Source organism: Lytechinus pictus, chromosome 9 (assembly GCF_037042905.1).
Source record: "Lytechinus pictus isolate F3 Inbred chromosome 9, Lp3.0, whole genome shotgun sequence".
Taxonomy (NCBI): Eukaryota; Metazoa; Echinodermata; class Echinoidea; order Temnopleuroida; family Toxopneustidae; genus Lytechinus; species Lytechinus pictus.
This window is the reverse complement of record NC_087253.1, coordinates 26,441,201-26,447,965: the sequence shown is the minus strand read 5'-3', so window position 1 is coordinate 26,447,965 and position 6,765 is coordinate 26,441,201. Positions and strand designations below refer to the sequence as shown.

Below are 6,765 nucleotides of genomic sequence, written 5' to 3'. Positions count from 1 at the left end.
CCGACTGACTGACCTGACCGACTGACTGACCTGACCGACTGACTGACCTGACCGACTGACTGACCTGACCGACTGACCTGACCGACTGACCTGACCGACTGACCTGACCGACTGACTGACCTGACCGACTGACTGACCTGACCGACCGACTGACTGACCTGACCGACTGACTGACCGACTGACTGACCTGACCGACTGACTGACCTGACCGACTGACTGACCTGACCGACTGACCTGACCGACTGACTGACCTGACTGACTGACTGACCTGACTGACCTGACCGACTGACTGACCTGACCGACTGACCGACTGACTGACATGACCGACTGACTGACATGACCGACTGACTGATCTGACCGACTGACTGACCTGACCGACTGACTGACCTGACCGACTGACCTGACTGACCTGACCGACTGACTGACCTGACCGACTGACCGACTGACTGATATGACCGACTGACTGACATGACCGACTGACATGACCGACTGACTGACCTGACCGACTGACTGACATGACCGACTGACTGACCTGACCGACTGACTGACCTGACCGACTGACTGACCTGACCGACTGACTGACCTGACCGACCGACTGACCTGACCGACTGACCTGACCGACTGACTGACCTGACTGACTGACCTGACCGACTGACTGACCTGACCAACTGACCTGACCGACTGACCTGACCGACTGACCTGACCGACTGACCTGACCGACTGACTGACCTGACCGATCTGACCGACTGACTGACCTGACCGACTGACCTGACCGACTGACCTGACCGACTGACCTGACCGACTGACTGACATGACCGACTGACTGACCTGACCGACTGACTGACCTGACCGACTGACCTGACCACCTGACCGACCGACTGACTGACCTGACCGACTGACTGACCTGACCGACTGACTGACCTGACCGACTGACCTGACCGACTGACCTGACCGACTGACCTGACCGACCTGACCGACTGACTGACATGACCGACTGACTGACCTGACCGACTGACTGACCTGACCGACTGACTGACCAGACCGACTGACCTGACCGACTGACCTGACCGACTGACCTGACCACCTGACCGACCGACTGACTGACCTGACCGACTGACTGACCTGACCGACTGACTGACCTGACCGACTGACTGACCTGACCGACTGACCTGACCTGACCGACCGACTGACTGACCTGACCGACTGACTGACCTGACCGACTGACTGACCTGACCGACTGACTGACCTGACCGACTGACTGACCTGACCGACTGACTGACCTGACCGACTGACCTGACCGACTGACCTGACCGACTGACTGACCTGACTGACTGACTGACTGACCTGACTGACCTGACCGACTGACTGACCTGACTGACTGACCTGACCGACCTGACCGACTGACTGACATGACCGACTGACTGACCTGACCGACTGACTGACCTGACCGACTGACTGACCTGACCGACTGACTGACCTGACCGACTGACCTGACCGACTGACCTGACCGACTGACTGACCTGACCGACTGACTGACCTGACCGACCTGACCGACTGACTGACCTGACCGACTGACCTGACCGACTGACTGACCTGACCGACTGACTTACCTGACCGACTGACCTGACCGACTGACTGACCTGACCGACTGACTGACCTGACCGACTGACTGACCTGACCGACTGACCTGACCGACTGACTGACATGACCGACTGACTGACCTGACCGACTGACTGACCTGACCGACTGACTGACCTTACCGACGCACCTGACCGACGGACCTGACCGACTGACCAGACCGACTGACCTGACCGACTGACCAGACCGACTGACTGACCTGACCGACTGACCTGACCAACTCGGACTGACCTGACCGTGTGGCTTTGTATACTTGGTGACCATTTTCAGACTGACCTGACCGATTCGGACTGCATCCCCAGAGTTAAACCTGCAGTTGACGCTGTTGGCCTGTCGAACTCCTCCAACACCAACGTTGACACCATCGATGTAAGTGAATGTATTTTCAAACATTGCTTTTCTTTGTAGTCATAAACCTCAGGCAGACCATAGATTTCATACAGTTATCAGTAAAGCCCACATCAGCAAATAAAACCCTGTGGCTTTGTATACTTGGTGACCATTTTCAGAAATGCAGGTCATGACATGGTATGGAAGACAACATTATTTATCTGCAGTGACTTCAACCTATGATGTATTGCTTAATTTTTTAATTGGCCTCCGTTAATGCATTTGCACCCGGAAGCAAAAGTCACAATGTGTGGTTCTTTTTTTTTGCAGGAGTCGGTACAACCTGCCAGGATTTGCTGTCATCCAGAACCTTGCGGCATACCCGTTTTCATTAGTGGATGGGAATCTTACGCTCGCGTCTCAACAGTCTGACACATTGTTCAATTGTGGGATGCACTGTCGACCCATGACAAGCGGCGTACTGGATTTCAAGAGCGGTACAGTCCTGGCCAGTGCAACAAATTTTTAGCTCCCAACACTCTCAAACATCCTGGTGTACAGTCTTTGGAATGGTCAGTATTTTGTTTACTCCGTTTAATGAAAGTAGAAACAAAATTTGGACAAAGATGAACTTATAATGCCCCAGCAACCCACAGTAAATCCGATTCTAATTGCTGCATACAATTTTTAAAGAAAGGAGAAAATAATACATTGTAGTTTATTTTGGTGGGAGGAAGGAAGGAATGGAGGTACTCATTTAGACTTTAAAAAGGATTCTGTAATAAATTATTGGTCTTTTGACAGCCAGTTTTGAACAAGCCTGTAATTAAATTCTGGAAGAATAATATAAATTATTATGACAACCATTTGATTACTTAGCCTTACATATCTATCATTGATATGCATGTCAGCTTATTGTACATGCTTTCAATAACTTGCTATTTCTTCTTTGATTCTACAGTAGTATCAGAGCACCAGACTCCATACCTGCTGCTAAGCCAGACTGAAATAGGTATGTTAAGGCAGGTTTCCAAGCTCCACCAAGCAGTAAGGCCGGAATGTGACCAGATGGAGTAGAAGATCCAGACCACGATTCTACAAAATGGCACTGTCATGGCAGAAACCAAAATCCAACTGCCATTCCATAATAACTGGACTATGCAGACATGGTGAGTGTAGATGGTTGTAGAGTTTCAGCTTTATAAACTATAAGAGGCTCTAGAAACGTCGTATCTGCTTAGTCTGGTTATTACATTAGAACTGCATTCATTTACACTATTTACTTTCATGCTAACATGGTTACATACAGGAGTTTATCTCAATGGAATGTTAAATGATTCATCTCTTGCAATTTCTAATACAATGTAGTTGTGCTGAAGTTATCGAGGGTCCTTTCTCTTGAGTGTTTCTAGTATTTCCCAGCCATAACGATGATTCATAATTCTGGATCAGGATAATTATTGTGTAATGTTGCAGATTGTCTGGGGATAGTTATGTCACCTTTTTCTTGATTTATTTCAAGAACTTGCATTTTTTTCTATTAAATATAATGTAAGAGTTGTCCATGGTATTGTGATCATTTAACATTGAACCAAGATTCAACTACATATTAAACATGAATTCTTAGCCCACACAAATACACCAGGAGTAACAACAAAGGTACTGGCATAATATTTCTCATTTGATGGTCATGAAGTTTTTAAATTTATTTTATTCTAATTTCAGGCACAACAACAAGGTACGCAGTGACAACACCAGGATGTTGGAACAAGGGCTGCATCTGCCAGATGCACCGCTGGCTTCAACTTCAGCACTGCTTCCACAAAGAACTCGAGCAGTTTTTGAGAGTGCTTCTTCGTGCCCGCATACGATTTCCATGCCACCGGACACAGCAGGTAGTGCGCCACCGAAGATGAGGAAATCGTCCGAGAGACATTGCAAGAGATGTGGCCAGGTCATCACAAAAGACAACCATGAGAGTTTGTGGGGTGCATTGTATTGTCCCTCAACATCTGAAGAAACAGAAGAACAGTTTTGACACTAAAAAGAGATAAGACAACTTAATGGAGCACTAGAGTGGATGAGAGGTCGTTGTCATAAGTGACTGCGGTTGCCCCCCCCCCCATATCCGCATTTTTACCAATAACTCAAGGACAGCCCTGCTAGTTCAATATAGTTTCAGAGGAGAGATCATGACAACAACAAGAGCATCTGTGAAATCGTCCCGTGCTAGAGACTCTACACCTTCAACTTCAATTTCAACGTTTAATCACCCACTTTTCCCATTTGCTACCCTTGTAGGGTGCTAGAGCTCCTGTAAGTTGTGTGCCAACCGGGTCATTCCCTTAAATTGTTGGTGAACGGAGCAGCTTAAGGGCACCTGCCTGCCCTACTGGGTAGTGATGGACATCTCAGTGGGTCAGAAAAATGTAATTGTAGGTCGCAAGATTTTTCCTAACATCTAGAATGGAAACATGAACAATTTTCCAGAAGCTCTAGAATTAACCGGATATGACCAAATAAATTCAATTGCATGAGGGTTTCGTGTACAAGCCATCCAGTCTGTGACGGAAGAAAGGATCCATCCGTGTAATTGAGGAGCCACAGATGATGCCCTCTTGCAGCCCGAAATGGGATGTTTTATTTAGAATGATAACTTAAATATTTTATAAACTAAGCCCAGTACAGAGCTGCCAAATTGTTATCAGTTATCAGCTCACAAATTAAAGCATTGTGAAAATTGGGGAAATCTTACCATTTACTATCATATTGTGGATTTGTAATAGCTCTGGTAAAATCCAAGGAAATAACTGTTTCCTTGGAAGGTGTATTTGTGAATCAAAATTATTTAATCTCTTTCTTCATAAGGCTGGGAAAGGATGGCTGTGTGGGGAGAAGGGAGGCCATTTCATGCCTGCGTAGTAAGTTTTATAGAAGAGTTGTATATTTCAATAAGGAAAAATTTGTACCTCTCTGCTATGAATAAAAGTAGACAAGCAGACCTTCAAGTCTACATATTCCATTTTAATCCAGCGTTGAAATTGGCAACTTTAAAATAGTGTGCTGTGATTCAGTGATGTATACTTACCTTGAATCAATCTCTTTCTTCATAAGGTTGGGAAAGGATGGCTGTATGGGGAGAAGGGAGGCCATTTCATGCCTGTGTAATAAGTTTTTATAGAAGATTGTTATGTATTTCAATAAGCAGAAATTTGTACCTCTCTGCTATGAATAAAATGTTAATCATATTGTAAATTTGTGCGGGTCGCACGATTGTTGCTTGAAGCAGGCAAATTTTGGGTGACAATTTCCCTTTAGACATTTTAAACAATTATCAATAAAATTTTTTGCCATATCGGAACTAATTTTTAAAATTTCATGCCTGTGTAATAAGTTTTATAGAAGATTGTTATATGTTGCAACAAGATATAGTGTATATATTGTATATGTCTCACTCTAGAATTGGGTTCAAATAATCATGGAATTTTTAGACTAGGGAAGAAATCAGGTAATCTCTTTGGGTTTTCCCCCTGTAAACCTGAAACTCTGGGGCGGTATTCTGAAAACGTTCTTATTTTTGTTCTTATCTTTTATCTTATCTCGCTGAGATAAGACGCTAAAATCATTGAAAATCGGTATTCTGAAAATCTTCTTAACGCGTTCTTATCTCTGTAAGGACTGCCTCCTTATCTTCAACACGCCCATTTTTTAAGATGTTACTGGTGCATTGCGCAAAATAGGCATTTTATACGCAATAACTGATTGAAATTTCGAGACACGTGCACAAAATAATGAAAGAGAGTAAAGACAAAAAGTAAATAAAGCAGGTACGAATAATGAGAGTAAAACGGGAAGAAAGATATAAGTAAGAAGTCAGAAAAGGTTCAGAATGAAGCAGAAATAAAAATAATGAAAAGAACAAAACCTAAGATAATAAAAGAAAGAAAGAGTAAACGAAAGAAAGCAAGCAAAAAGAAATCAAAACAAAATAGAAAAATTAAAAGAAAAAAAATTATTAAAAGAAAGAAAAAGAAATAAAACGATTATCAATGATAAAGTGAGGAAGAAAAAAAGAAAGGAAAAATAAAGAAAAAAAAAGGAAATGAAAGGACAAAATAAAACGATTAAAAAGGATGAAATGAAGGAATAAAGAACTGAAAAAGAACAAAAAACGAATGAAGAAAGTAAGAAAGAAAGAGAAAAGGAAGGAATAAAAAAATAAAGGTGAAGGAAGAGAGAACAAAGGAAAATGGAACAGAGAAATAAAGAGAGAAAGAAAGAAAGAAAAAGAACAGATGAAAGGAAAATAAAAGCAAAAAATAAAGACTAAATAAAGATAAATAGAAAAAAAAAGAATGAAAAGGGAAACTAAAAATGCAGGAAAAAATGAAAAATGAATAAAAAAAGAAAACGAAAAAAAACAAACATTAATATAACGAATAAAGAAAAAGATTCAAAAATTGAGGGAAGAAAGAAAAAAGGAAAAAATAAAATGAATTAAAAAAAAGGGGGATAAAAGGAAAACAAACACGAAAGAATGAATGAAAGAAATAAAAAAGAATACAAACAATAAAGTGGAAATGATGAAAGAAAGAAAAAGGAAAAATGAAGACGAAAGAGAAAAGTGAAATAAAATAGCACAAATAAAGACGATTATCAATGATAAAGTGAGGAAGAAAAAAAGAAAGGAAAAATAAAGAAAAAAAAAAGGAAATGAAAGAAACTTAAAGAAAAATAAGGACAAAATAAAACGATTAAAAAGGATAAAATGAAGGAATAAAGAACTGAAAAAGAACA

At 42.2% G+C, this 6,765-nt stretch overlaps 1 long non-coding RNA gene across 1 annotated transcript; it reads left to right on the top strand.

Moving 5' to 3' along the window:
• The first annotated feature begins 1,367 nt into the window (after positions 1-1,367).
• LOC129268620 (uncharacterized) lies at positions 1,368-5,265 on the top strand. Its single transcript, XR_010294609.1, has 4 exons — positions 1,368-2,007; positions 2,299-2,540; positions 2,930-3,137; positions 3,694-5,265. It is a non-coding gene; the product is annotated as an uncharacterized LOC129268620 (long non-coding RNA).
• The last annotated feature ends 1,500 nt before the right edge of the window (positions 5,266-6,765 follow it).